Source organism: Vidua macroura, chromosome Z (assembly GCF_024509145.1).
Source record: "Vidua macroura isolate BioBank_ID:100142 chromosome Z, ASM2450914v1, whole genome shotgun sequence".
Classification (NCBI taxonomy): domain Eukaryota; kingdom Metazoa; phylum Chordata; class Aves; order Passeriformes; family Viduidae; genus Vidua; species Vidua macroura.
Genome location: NC_071611.1, coordinates 38810382 through 38824666, shown reverse-complemented (window position 1 = coordinate 38824666; position 14285 = coordinate 38810382). Strand labels below are relative to the sequence as shown.

The 14285-nt window shown below is 37.4% G+C and overlaps 1 protein-coding gene and 1 long non-coding RNA gene across 5 annotated transcripts in view; one reads left to right on the top strand and one right to left on the bottom strand.

Annotated features, from left to right (window-relative positions):
- Positions 1-3684: 3684 nt before the first annotated feature.
- LOC128822555 (uncharacterized) lies at positions 3685-7818 on the bottom strand. The gene is made up of 2 exons (XR_008441488.1): positions 6920-7818; positions 3685-4167 (listed from the first exon to the last, which is right to left on the bottom strand). It is a non-coding gene; the product is annotated as an uncharacterized LOC128822555 (long non-coding RNA).
- Positions 7819-7850: 32 nt separating this feature from the next.
- Positions 7851-14285, top strand: part of NIPBL (NIPBL cohesin loading factor) — a 151795-nt gene continuing 145360 nt past the window's right edge. For all 4 annotated transcript variants that reach the window (XM_054004299.1, XM_054004301.1, XM_054004297.1 and 1 more), the window contains exon 1: positions 7851-8283. The gene's annotated coding sequence lies outside the window, so the exon portion shown is untranslated. The remainder of the gene's footprint in view (positions 8284-14285) is intronic.

Genomic DNA, 14285 nt, shown 5'->3' with positions numbered 1-14285 from the left:
AAACATCATCTTTTTAAGGTAGTGATTCTTTAAGTGAAGCAGTTAGAGATTCATATCATGGATTATTTTGCCAATGAAGAAAAATCAAAACAGGAAAATAAAGTATGGGCTTTTATATGCTGCCTCTAACCTGTGGGAGCAAGTAAGAAGGAAACAATCCAAAACGTTAGGGAAAACACAACCTAATGGCAGAGAAAAGATAAACATTGCCCAAGGAAATGTAGGAGGAAAAAAGCACTTTAACCAGAGGAGAGTAGTTACTATTGTAGCCTGGAATAAACAAAAGACATTTTTAAGTCTGGAAAAGAGGGGAAACAGCAATGGAAGGTATGCAAGTAATGAGTAAGTTTAGGAAAAAGTCTAATGAATGAAAGTATATACAATATTTTGTGGTGAGTATGCATATATTTTCCTGACAGGGAAATGCATATTTTGAAAGCTGCCAGGTTATTTTAATTTATGGATCTATTTAGAAGGCAACTGTCTTTAAAATTGGTAGTGTATTCTTACTTAATTTGACTTGGTTAGTGCAGTGTCTCTGGTCAGAAAAAATAGATGGCATCAGATGTTTTGATGCACTCTATTTATAAAGATTGTATTCTTTTCCTCTGAAACCATGTGAATGTTTCACTCAAAGTCTCAGCTCCTTTTTGGTTGATAATCATCTTGAATCTCACTTGCTCTGCTTTTCTTACAGCTACATTCCCAGTGATTGCTCAGGCCTGTGTATGAGTATCTGTATCTTCTCTGCATCTGTTTGTATAGTATTTTACATCTCTTTTTCTCACACATGCCTATCCTCAACTATCCAACAAAACGTGCCAACCACATGTGTCTTTGTTTTCGGTGGTGACATGCACCCATTTTCTTGTGGAAACTGGTTTGGTTTTTTTTTTTTTCAGAAAGTAGAACTACTTCTTACAGTGATTTTGAAGAGCACTGCCTATGACAATGAGCTGTAATCAGTTTTATCTAATAGCAATTTTATGGTTAACAGACCATGTTAACAAGTTGAACCCAGCATGGAAAACATACTAGCAATAGCACAGGTATACAGATCACAGCCTCCTCAGGAGAGTCACTATGTCATTTTTCATATGAGTACTTGCACTGGCATGCAATCAACAGTAGAAAAAGTTGGCAAACCTACAAAATGTACAATAATAATTCAAAACGACGAATTTACAATGCTATGTACACTAATGGTCTTTCATTATCATCACAATTTTAAAATTATTTCCACTTACCTGTAAGCTTTAAGGAAACTGCTTATGCTTAGTGTGTTATTTCTCCAAATGTATACCTTTGAGGCAAAAATTTTCCATGGTGAATTCATCTTTTAATAGATGAATTATGTTTCTGAAACATAATTGTTGAATTGTTGACAAAGTTGAACATGTATTTTAAAATAGTGGGAGGATAAATACAGAAATGTAAACATCAAAACCAGGAATTTAAATACATCATGATCCAGAAATTGACATTTTCCATAAAGAGATCATTTTGATGTGGTTTTTAAGCTGCATCATCTAGCCAGAGATATATATTTGCATTTAATTTGAGCTTCTCCATGTCAACAGCTCAATTTTCTGGACCCCTTATTGTCCCTGTCAAAAGTTTAAACAAAAATTTTAAAAAGGCTTTGTGCTTCAGAATGCACAGTATTGCAAGTTTGTGAGAAATTAAAAAAGTGATAAAATTTATACTGCTTTCTGGTTCACTAATGGAGCACCCACGCATCTTCTAAAGTCCTGACAAAGTAGATGTAGTGCTATTTGTCCCCGTGGCCATGCTGAGAAGCAAATTTCCAGCACATGTCCAGCTACATTAAAAAAAAATGTAAGATGAAAATAAAAGTTATAAATTGAATACTCAGCATTCAGAAAATAACAGATGATATTTTATTTATCATTACTCCTTTTCTATTCTTATCTTAAAATCAATAAATTATGCTTCAGAAGTAATTTTCATTACAAATTGATGTTGACAGCCATAACCCAAAGGAGTGCAAAAGTTACTTGTGCTTATTTCATTTTATTGCACTATATGTTTTCTCCTCCCAGTCTCACTGTAACATCCTTTCATAAAGGCCACAGGATATCTAAACCAAGAGGGACATCTGCTACAGGTTAGAAGTCCGATTTAGACACTGTGTAGGACTTTTTAAAATGTCTTCATATGAACAAATATCTCAACTGATAGCCAAATTTCAAACAACTTTGTTTTATCACGTTTCTGGATAAATATAAGATCATTAATTGCTTAAATAAAGAAATAATTAGAAATGTGAATGAGATTTATCCCTAGATGGGGAACTACAATTTCTTCTTACCTTCCTTTTGCCAAGTCATTTTGAGAAGATTGCTGTAGGTATTTCTATAAAATGCAACATAAATGGAACATGCATGGACATTGGAAATAATCTGTCTAAAAATTGCACATTAAAGTGTTCGAACAGTCCTTGGCACAGGCTCAAAGCATGCCAGCTTGCACTTTCCCAGACAATTCCTGTGCACAATTTAGGCATTAGTGTTAGTTATGAACCATTCTCAATGGGCAAAACATGCATGTGACTATCCTGGGTAAACCATGGAATATTAGGTGGCTACAAGCTCCAATGCCAGAGAACAGTCCCAGGCATGTTTAACCTGATATTTATATGTAGCCATTTCATGCTTTGGCTGAGGATAATTAACACTTCCGAAAAACTGAAAAGTTCTCTCTTCCAAGGAAGCAGTTCTTAAAGGCCTGAGCCCAAGACACTTCTTTTAACATACGCTATATAGATAAGCATATCTGTTTTAAATCTTCCTTTTCCAGCAAGTTCATTAAAAATTGAATGGCACGGCATGTTATGATATTCTCAAATTTTTTTAATATATACAAGTATGACTTTCTGAATACAGAGCTGAATTCAACAGCCCTTAAGGCAAATTTTTAACTTCTGTCTTTTGCTAGAAAATTAACGTCCACATTTATTTGCTGGCCTGTGAAGTTCTGTATTCATTTAGCTTTACTTCTTAAAAAGTGTAGAAAAAAAAAAAAAAGCCTGAATGTTTTTATATTTCTGTCTTAAAATTTTCCATAGTGGGCCTCAACAACAGTCTTGTAGGAAATTGAACAGTATTATGTGACTAACATGACAGTAAGTTGTCCTCCCAGTGCCTAGACAAACCAAGACAATTGAGAGGATAGAGTTATATAATGCTCAAATTATGATCAAAAAAATCAACCTTCCCTCCCCCAAAAAAACCCAAAACCAAAAAAAACCCCAAAAACTAATCAAACAAATAACAAAAGAAAAAAACCCCAACCAAACCAAAAAAACCCACAAAAATTATGGGAAATCACAATAGGTATCAGGAATGATACCTGCTTCCTTTCTGAAGTTCAGCAATTGTGAGAAAAGAGCCTAAAGAATATAACTAACAGTGTGTAACTGATCATTTATCTTCCCTAAAAAATCAGCTTCTGTTAGGTCTGTTTTTATGGTGTTTTTTTTTTTATGTTTTTATGTTTTTATGTTTTATGTTAGGTCTGTTTTTATGGCCCTGAGACAGTCTACTTGTCCAGCAGTCTATCATTGGCCTTTTTTCAATTATATAATGTGTCTTATTATTATGTATGTTTTATAGTCTAAATTATATGTTTTGTCTTTATTTTAACTTTATTCAGAATCCCTAGTACTTTGCATAATCAAGAGTTTATTTTAACATTCAAATGAAAGTACCAGAATTTTGTCTTGTCATTTTTTTTCCATAGAAACATTATTTTACAATTCAATAAATATGCCTGCCATAGAATTCATATTATGTACAAACAGAAGCTCATTCTTAACATGGTAGAGATAATGCAAGTTTGTCACTTAAAATGAAAACGTACATTTAATTTCATATTAAATTCTTGTTAGTCAATTAAGCTAAATAATTAGAAGAAGGAAAAAATATTACCTCCATCTGGTTTACCAGGAGAAATAAATAAAAATCAGTAGTCTCCATGAAGCTGTAATCTTAAAGCAAGTAGCCATACAAATATTTGACTCCTCAGGCTTCTTTGGCTTTTTATTTAACCTGTACCACTGTGAGTTTCATATTTAGGTTGCTTATTTTCCACAGTGAATATTCCCCAGACAATTAGTTACATAATGCTATTATTTGTTCCTGTGAACTAAAGGCAATGCAAAGAATATAACTTTGTATTACTTGTCATACAGCAGACATTATGAAATTCTTAATCCTTGTGTAGTACAGCCTTAACACCAGATTCTAATAGAGTACTTAATAGAGTACTTCTAATAGTACTTCTATTAGTACTTCTTATAGAGTACTTAAATTTAGGATGATAGCTAATGATTGTGTTACTGTATTCAGATAACAAGCTAGCACTTTTTATAGGAAAGTTCTTCCCAGTTATTGAGAGAATATATAAAATATACAGTCATGATTTAAAAAATTTATTTTACTGACATATCCTTATTATTTTAAAAATCTACCTAGAAATACATATACTGTAATATGGGTAATATACATACCTGTAAATTACTAAGAGGTAAAAAGAATGCACAGTAAGAGGTAAAAAGAATGCACAGTGTTTGTGTATCACAACAACTTAAAATGACAAGTAAACAACTTAAAATGACAGGTACTTGAATGTTATACTGGCCCTTAAAGAGACAAAAATGGTAAAAAACAATGCATTTTTCATTAATTCTATAGAATGAATTCTAATGAATTCTGCATCCATTAATTCTACAGAAAAAAAATCAAATTACAACAATCATAGCTAAGAAAACATTGGTTCCAGGTGTATTTTTTACTCCAGTATTACATGCTGTCCATAATTTATGAAGCTGAATAACAACATGTAGCAGTCAGGGAAGTTAACATCAGAGTGAAGAGGGCAAAAGAGGTCCCTTCTCTACTTTCAGCAATACTATCTTAGCATTTATAAAGTTTATCTCAGTACAAAGCAGCAGCAGTTGTAAACAGCAGCAAGAGACATACCTACAGCTTTCCATATATTTTGTGAAAATTATATGAGTACTCTTTCCATGAAGATCTTTAATTCCTGCCTTTTGAATTAAAATTTGCTTTGAAGAACAAAAAAACTAATCTGAGAGTAACAGACTGGATAAATAGCTTAAATTTATGGGAACTCAGTCATTTGTTTTGGGCAAAAGATGCATTCGCCCTTAACATCAAATGGAGCAGGATTAGGTTCTAAAGCTTTATCCTGAAACTTGCAGTTTATTTTCTGGACTACATAGGTGTGGATTTGTCAGGGGAATTCAGAGAGCTCTGCCCTTCTCCATACTGCAACCAGCTTTGTTCATGCAGCGTATGCTCCTTAGTGTGCTACAGTCATGGTTGCATGGCTGCATAACTCCTCCCATACAGATTAGGGCTATCCCCACCCCATGACTAAGGCCTGGAACAGAAATAAGGTTTAAAGGCTTTTGCAGTAGTTATCAGGTAATCTGAAATACTTGATTTATCACTTCTGGACATTTCAGGCATAATGACATGAACCCTGTGCATACTAAAGTGCTTTAGGAATATAGTGAACATCCATTCTGCAACAGATTGTTGTGAGTGAGCTTTTGAAGCAGAATACAAGGAACCGCTTGTCTGAATGAAGTCAAAGAATTCGATCTTTCATCTTAAAAAGTGGAATAAAAGTATTTAATTTCCCTTATGGAAAATAAAATCCTGATTTGCCCATGTGTGTTACACACCACCTTCTAAAAGAACTAATGGCTTAAATTAGTTGTTCTCTTGTGCAGGTAATACGGCATAGTACTCAAGTAAAACAGACATTTCTACAAGTTCTTTTAGTTGAATGGTATTTTGAAAACATTAAATGGTCTAGTGATATTCTCACTGAAACCACAATCAAATAGGAGTTGTGCCAGACCATAAAACCTAAACATATTTGGCATTTGATAATTAAAATTTCAATGTTCTGTATTTTATTTTCACCAACTAAGAAAAAAAAGAATTATTTAAATGTATTACTAAAATCACAGAAAGACTCAATTTACATGAATTGGTAACAATAACTTAGAAGTAGATTGAAATAGTATTCCTGAGCTTTGTAATTTTAGAATTACATTTTCCTGGAAATTCATAGATGTATAAGTACACATATATATGCTAGGTGAACTCCAGATAGGTAGTTCCTTAAATTATATTTTATTTCCAAGAGAACGTAAATAGTTTTCCCCTTAAGTTACAGAGTTGCAATGTATTAAATTAAGCGCAAAGACGTAAGGACACAATTTGCAAGACCGATTATTTACCTTTATTTCAAATTGATAACTTCAAGTTATAAATGCATAAGCAATTTTAGTATTGGGGCCTTTTATATTAACTTGGAACAAAGGTCTGTAATACATTTTTTTCAGAACCCAGTTTACTCTGTCTCTGTTAATATGTGCCATTAGAATAATAGTATTTCTACTACTGAATTATCGTGTTTTCCAGTGCTGTCTTAATTTCTGTGCTTTTAACCAAAAACATATACACTTATAAACCAAACTTTGATTCACCCAAAATTACGAATTTTGTAGTAGTTTAAGCGTAAGAGAGGCATTTGAAATCTGTATTAAAGACAGAGCACTACTCAAAATATCCTAAGCATTGGAGAGATCAGGTGCACTGGTGTAAGATTTTATCCCTTTGTGCAAGTAACATTCATCCAGCGCTGAAAGGGTGTGTTTATATGTCACAGGGTATTTACAGCTGTGTCCAGCTGATTCCTGAAGTCGACAGACAAGCACTGCTTCCTCTAGAAATGAAAGGAATTTTGTCCAAGTACTGAGCAGCAAAACGACATTAAGTGAGTACTAAAAGACATAGTTAATTCATGGGACATAAATGCTTCTTCATTATTATCCTGCGCTATGATTATTCAGTTTTACCTGTACAGAGGAACACCAGAAAGTCTTTCAGATTAGGGCATGCTCTTTCTCCAAACATTCCTTCACAACACACAATTAAAATATTTCCCGCAAATCTGGTGGCGGTGAAGCCTCAGCCTCCAGCGAAGGACATTTCACCTGAACATCAGTTCCCCAGTGCTCGTCCAAAAAGCCCATTTTTGAAAGTCACTCCCGTTCCGTATATCCATCTGGAAATCCCTCGCCCCGGCAATGCTTTGAGCAGCGGGTGTTTCTGTTCCTGCGGCGCGGCCTCTCACATCCACAGAGAAAGGGCATGAGCGGCAACAGTAACTCCAGCGAGTGTCCCACCTGCAGGGGCTGCCGCCTTTGAGGGTTCAGTTTAAGGGCTCTTTCCACGTCTGCCTCCTGCGAGGCCGCCTTTTGCAGTCCTCCTCCTCGTCCTCTCTACCATGCTTAGGCAGGACAAAAAAATAAACACCAAAACATGTATTCTTTTTCCAAGAGAATCCCTTCTTCACAAATCCTCAGCGCAGGCTTAAGCGTAAACTTCGGTCTCGTTCCGCGCACCAAAAGGCAGGGAGGAGGGGGAAAATAAAAAAAGGAAAAAAAAAAAGAGAAGGTCCTGCAGCAGCCGGAGGGATGTGGAAGGGAGAGGAGCTACGCAGGGGAGGCTCTACCGGGAGAGGCGAGGCAAGGGAGCCCCTCCAGCTGCAGCGGCGGAAGCGGCGCTGGTGGAGCGAGGGAGCGATCGGGCGAGGAGGAGGGAAGGGGGAGGTTGCTGGTGTTTGGCGCCGGTGGAGGGAGTCATTCCTGCCGCTGCACTTCCGGTCGGCATTTTGTTCTGAGAGGGAGCGAGAGAGACACACACAGGATCCTTCCCCCCCCCTCCTCCTCCTCCTCCTCCTCGCCCTTCTCTCCCTCTGCCCCCCCGCTCGGTACCGACTCACCGTGCCCAGGCCGCCCCTCCCCGCCCTCCTGCGCTCGCACTCTCGGAGGGAGCGGCGGCGGCGGCGGCCCCTTGCCAGCGCTGCCCCTCGGCCACCCTCCGCTCTCCCCGGCTCGGAGCGCGGCTCGGAACCGGTTCGGCGCGGCGCGGCCCGGCCCCTGTTGATGTTGTGAAGCAGGCTCGGGGGGAAGGGATTTGCCTCGGCCGCACACCCCCCGGCTCTACATGTTCGCTGCACTGAGGAGGAGACGGAAGAGGAGCCAGCCCCCCTCCCGGCCCGGATTATTGTTGTTATATTATCTCCCCTCCTCCTCCTGCTCCGCGGCGGCGGCGGCGGCCCAGCGGCGGCGGCGGCGGCTCCTCTGAGGAGGGAGGGGGGCGGATTTCTCTCCCCCTCTCTCGGATTCTCGTTGGATTCAGACGCCGATTTGCTCAGGTAATCCCCCCCCTCCTTGTCTCCCCTTCCCCTCCCTGCCCTCTCCAGCAGCGGGCCGGGCCTCTCAGCCCAGCGGCCCAGCTCTGCCAGGAGCAGAGGGGATTTAGCTGTTATCTGGGGTAGAGGGGAGTAAGTGGCAACCGGAGGTGTTTATTTCGCAGTCCCCCTTCCTGCTCGGTCGGGTTTGGCGGAGGAGGTTGGTTCGTGCCGGGCTGCCGGGAGGCCCAGGCCCGGCGGAGGGCGCAGGCCCGCCGGCCAGCGCCTTTACTCCAGCTCGGGGATTAGAAAGGCGAAGCGGCTGCTCAGTGACAGGCCTCAACCCGAAAAGAGCAGCAGGAGGAGGAGGAAACAATACAATTAGTCGCAAATGTGCACTGATCCTTTCCCATATTTACAACTTCATCTAGGGCAAGGAAGGAGGGTCCCAGAGCAGACAGCTCTCTGAAGTGGGGCAGGAGTAAGTGGAGGCATAGGGAAGGAGAGACAATGTAAATACTCAGAAACAAAAATGCCACTTGTCTTTACCATTACCTTATTCTTCTAACCAAGTGTGTTCTGAACATTAAAAAGTTTAAATGCCTTGGTTTTATAATCTGCAGACGGTTCATTTCTAAATAACATTATTGATTAGTATGTTAATTACTTAGTATATTTATAGCATAAAATAGTGCTTGAAGGATGATTGACACAACACGGACACCTGCAGACCCAGGACATACAAATAGCCAAGCATATTGTATCAGGTACTCCACACAATTTTGGTGTCTGTGTTCTGTATACGCTACAGGAATATATGTTAAAGGAAGGAATGCCATTTTCTGTTTCTAGCAAACGGAATATAGGCAAGGGGTTGTGTGTAAAGTGCTGTGTTTATGATATTTAAGGGACCAAGGTGAAGATGAGATCTTAACCAAAGTACTTCAGAATCATATGTAAATTTATTTAAGTGACATGTGAGGAAAGCTTTAAAAGTGTAATCTTTTCTTGTCTTGATCACTTTGAGATCCCGAGGTTATTATTGGCTGTTTGTGTCCATGATGTTTGAATATGTAATTGGGCATCATTTTTACAGGTCAACTGTGTTTTGAAAATGACTGTTATTATTCTCAGGTCTTTATAAATAAATAGTAGCTGGTTTACAATAAAGTAAATCTTGGACTTATAAGTGGTAGAGTTGTAAGTGTTGCTAAAAGCTCAGGCACATTTCAACAAACACCCTGTGAACTATATTCTTAAAAATACTTCTACGAAAATTACATAGCTGAAGGAAATTTTAAGATACAAAGTTTCCATCCTTGTAGAGAGGAATTTTGTTAGTGGCAAACGATTATTGATATTACATAATTTGTTAAATTTTCAGCAAGGTTTTTAGTTATTCAGATAGATTTGCTGTTATAATATATGGTTACTATATCTAATAAAGTAACTTTCTGGTGCATTTTGTGCAGAGTCTTGTAAATTAAACTCTGCTATCGTGCCTCCCGCGTGCCCTGATACATGTTTAAAAGGGTGAAGTTAATATAGCTGTCACGTAGAAGGCGTGTTTTTAATGCTGTAAATCCGTGTAGTAGTCAGTAGCGTGTCCGTGATTTGTATTGGTCAAGGAGCAGTTTGAATTTTAAAAAGCCAGAAGATCCTGCTGAGCCCCAATCCTGGCCTCCCTTCCTCCCACTAATCTCCCATTCCTGTCTTTGTGCTGCCTGGTCCTGTTAGACACTGTTTGCAACAGGGCCTCAGGCCTACGTGCGTGGAGAGGAACCATTTACAGTTCAAAAAAGCAGCTTTTTATTTTTAAACTTTGTGAAATGCAGAGGGAGCCACTAGTCGTCTCTAACTGTCCCCACCTCGGTGTGTAACAGCAGAATTGCCGTTTGCTTTTGCCCCGTAGTGTGCGTGGAGACCGAGTGTAACTCTGGTTCACAGGAAAGAAAGGACTGTGCAGAAGTAGTTGTAGTTCTTGAGTAGTTTTCATCATCAGGAAGTGACATTACAGCCCTAGCGTTTCTTGCGTGTCTATGTTTCATGCAGCTGCTGTTCTAAGAAGAATGTGTTTGTTGAGCTAAGAGTAGTGAACTTTTCTGACTGATTTTTCATTTAAGGAAGGTTGCTTTAAGTATTCTAGATATGAGCAGGAAATGAGCTACTGTAGTTACACAGTTCCTGTCAAATTTATCTTGCCAGGGCTCTGTGGTTGTGTTTTACAGCACCCTTTTTTTTTTTTTTTTTTTTAATCAGAACGGATGCACTTTTCTGGAATGAAAAATACTTGTATTTATAAAGGGAAATATAAGGTGTTGTCTATTTTCATTTTTAATTAGTTTTTTGAGTTTGTTCTTACAAGCCATATGTGATTAAGTTTGAATTAGTTGCTTGATCGCAGTTTTTATAGTTTAAAAGAAATATTTAAAGTTGAAATATTTATAAGAGGACTTATTTTTCTTTTGAGTTGCATGTTTTAGCATATTTGAGAGAGTGTGTGTGCATGTGTGGAGTAGGCCTGTGCCACTTTCATAGTACTTTTCTCCTGATGTTAGGAGCTTCTGCTGGTTCTGTTGTTTATCACAACAGCTAGCTGCTTAAGGACAATGTATTTATTTTATTGATGTTATAGAAATACAAAATTAATTATTCTCAAGAGGCTAGTTGTAACTATTACTTTATCAAAAAGAGAAAAATGCTTATTTCTACATTTTATTTTGTACTTTTGCCTGCTTTGTGCATTTTGAGTTTACTTCCTCTGCACAGGTTTTTTTTTCCTCTCAACTTCTTGAACATTTTACCTAAAGTTACTCCAATAAAAATCTCCTCCTGAAGTCTTTTGCTGTTGATACAAGCTGGTTTTATACTTTTAAAAAATCAAGACACAGAAGCAGACATGCCAGTAAAATATTTTTTTTTTTAAATTTGCAATGCTTAAGTTTTGACTTAGAAGCAACAGACAGATCAGAGAAGCAAAATTATATACCTAAGCCCTTTTGAAAATTGCTGTTCTACATAAGAGCACAGGTACCCCATGAAACCTTATGCTTGAGACTCCATGTAGATAAATGTTCATACAACTCTTCTTGAAGAATCAAGGCCATAGATAGTAATTTCCTTAGGACAGAAGAGTTTTGTTTGTGTTGTTGTGTGATTATTAAGGTAATACAATTTTAATCCTAAGTGTTTCATGTATATAGTCCTATGCAATATAAATAAGCTATATTTTGGAGGATATTAGGTGAAAAATCTGAATTTATTTAAGCTAGAGATCCTATTCCTATTTTTATGTATTCATTGGCAACTGGACTTTCAGATCTATTACATTACAAACTGTTAAACTGATTATATTGCATTTATATTAATATTTCTTAAAAATTGCACAAGGCATATGACGTTTCTGGATAAATACTGTAACTAGAGAGAAAAAAATATACCTTTATTCTGAATATCTAGACCTAGGAAAGAAATCAAGTCTTCGAATTCACAACTTTATGATTTCTAGAAATTATGTTAAAGGAGTGTGTAATATTTATGAATGTGTGCAATTTGGATAACAACTATGGGAATACTTAATCAGAAAAATATGAGTAGTGATAGCTTTAGAATTTGTTGACTGGTAGGTGTGAGGTGGGTCATCTGGCATTAGGGTGGCTATTTAGTATTACAAAACACTAAAAATATTTAACATTTGAAAGAATGACCATTTCAGTATCATATCACTTATTTTTTATCTTGTTTTTCATTTGCCTTTATTAGAAGTAGTTCAGGTTAGGTTAGCATCTGATTTTGAAACATCAGCAGTCATGAACACTCAGTTGCAGAGACACCTGCAAGGAAATGCTTGAAATTGGTTATACCTGTTGTATTGTTGCTAATAACTCTGTACAATAATGATCCCTTTTAATAATAAAAAAGAAAGTATTCTTGAAATTAAGAAAACAAGTGTTTAACAATTGCAAAGTCCTTAATATAATTAATCTACATTTGTATTTTTATTTTCTTTGTATTGCAATTGTAATTCTTAGTTGCTGATCCTGACCTCCAAAAGGTGTGAAAGAAGTGCTTTACATTGACATGTATGACACCCCATGTGTAAGGAAATTGCGTTCAGGACCTGTGATTGGAAGTTTCACTTCCTGTCCCTGCTGTTAACCTTGGAAAATCTCCCCATCAAAAAGGGAGGGAAGAAAGGATTTTGGCCCAACTGTATGTGGAAACTAAAATGGATTCCAGTCAGATTGAATATGGTTGTTGATACTGTATTTTAAGGTGATTACTTGGTCTACACAAATAACTTCAAAAGAATGTAAATATCCAAGACCAGTTTTCATGTTGAAGTCATAAAAAATTCTAGAAAAAGTTAATTGTATGGCCTTTAGAATTTGTATTGGTTTTAAGTGTAAGTAATGAGAGATCTCAGATTCTTTTTATATGAGTAGATAATTAATTTTTTCATTTTATTGCTGTGGTTTGGTTTGAAGTGCTCTGGTTTTTGTAGCAGTGAGTATGTGTAGACGTGCAATGCATTTTAGAGGAACAGTATCAGAAAGTCCTAGGCTGCAAAATAAGGGAGTCCTATAAAGAAACAGCAGACTGAGAAGCTAGGCCCTTAACTGCACCACAGTATTCAACCCTACCCTTGCAGCCCCAGTTTAGTGCTTCATCCAGTGCATGTGAAATGCCAGCTGACCGCTCTTATATACTTACCATTCAGTGTGTTGCCTGTTGCCTTATTACCTGCTGTGCAAATTCCACTCCTTCAGGAAGGCTGAAGTGTTTTCATATTTTAATTTGTAGAGTTATCTCAAAACAAGGTGCTTTGCAGACTTCAGCGAGCTTTTTTTTTTTTGCACATCTGTAAAATATTTCTTCAGTTTTATAGATGAAAGACTGAAATGGAATCAAAATAGTGAATTTTAAAAGCTTATAAATCTTATCTATTGTGATATGCTTTACTCTTCAGATTTTTAAAGTTACTTTACAGCTCTTAGGAAGTTCATAGCATTGTTTTTGTTGGCCTTACTTGTGGTCATGTGTGTTCTTCACATCAACTTGTGAACATTGTTTCTCCTTCTGAAGCCCTAAGAAGTATAGAATGGGTTTTCACTGAAGGCCTTAAATATCTATTAAATTTCAACTCTTCTGATTATGCCAACAATTGGAAAAAAACAGACTGCCTGTCCTGAGAACCTAAAAAAGAATCAATATCTGTTTCTTGAAGTTTATCAGGTAGAAGAGAAATCAGGATATGTCATTTACTCAAATCGCCCATGTAATTAAATGTTGGCTACAATATTGAACACAGAGATACAAAATGTTACTCTTACTCTCCAGGATTGCTACTTCTTATTGGAAAGTATCCTAAGCATTGGGTTGGGATTCTTGGGGATAAAGCTCTGGCTCTTGACCACATAAAAAGATAAAGATCTGGCACTTGATGTAGAGCGCTTGAATGCCCACCTCTACACCCAGTGGTCAGACCACTGTGATGTCAGTCACTTGTCAGGCTCCTCTAAGACTGTGAAGATAGTGAAGCAAGGCTGTTCTGAGGTGTAGTAAGTGCATTCCTAGCCATAAAATTGCTTCGGGGATGTAAGCCCAAATGCGTAATTGTATCAAGCACAAAAGTTCTTGAACTTTTTTGTTCCCCTATGGCTTTTTGTATCATGCTCAAAGCGTGGCTCAGGGGCTGTGAGTACATTATGGAACAGGCAGAATAAGTAGCACTTTAGTCTTATTAACTTATTTCCTTTCTGTCGTGTGCAGATTTTCTGCGAGAGTACATTTGTGGAGGTTTTTTGTTAGTTTATTTTGGTTTTTCTGGTTTTGGTTTTGATTGTTTTTAAGAAGAGTTGTTTTTCATAAATGTCAATTTTTGGCAAAAGATGTCTTGAATGTGAAACTTCTCAGTGAACTGGTTTTATTAACTGTTTAATTATTAATGTATTCAAATTCCTTAGTGGGAAAGTGTTAAGTTCCACCTAAAGCGCCTCCTTTTACTTTGTAAGTTTGTGTTTCAT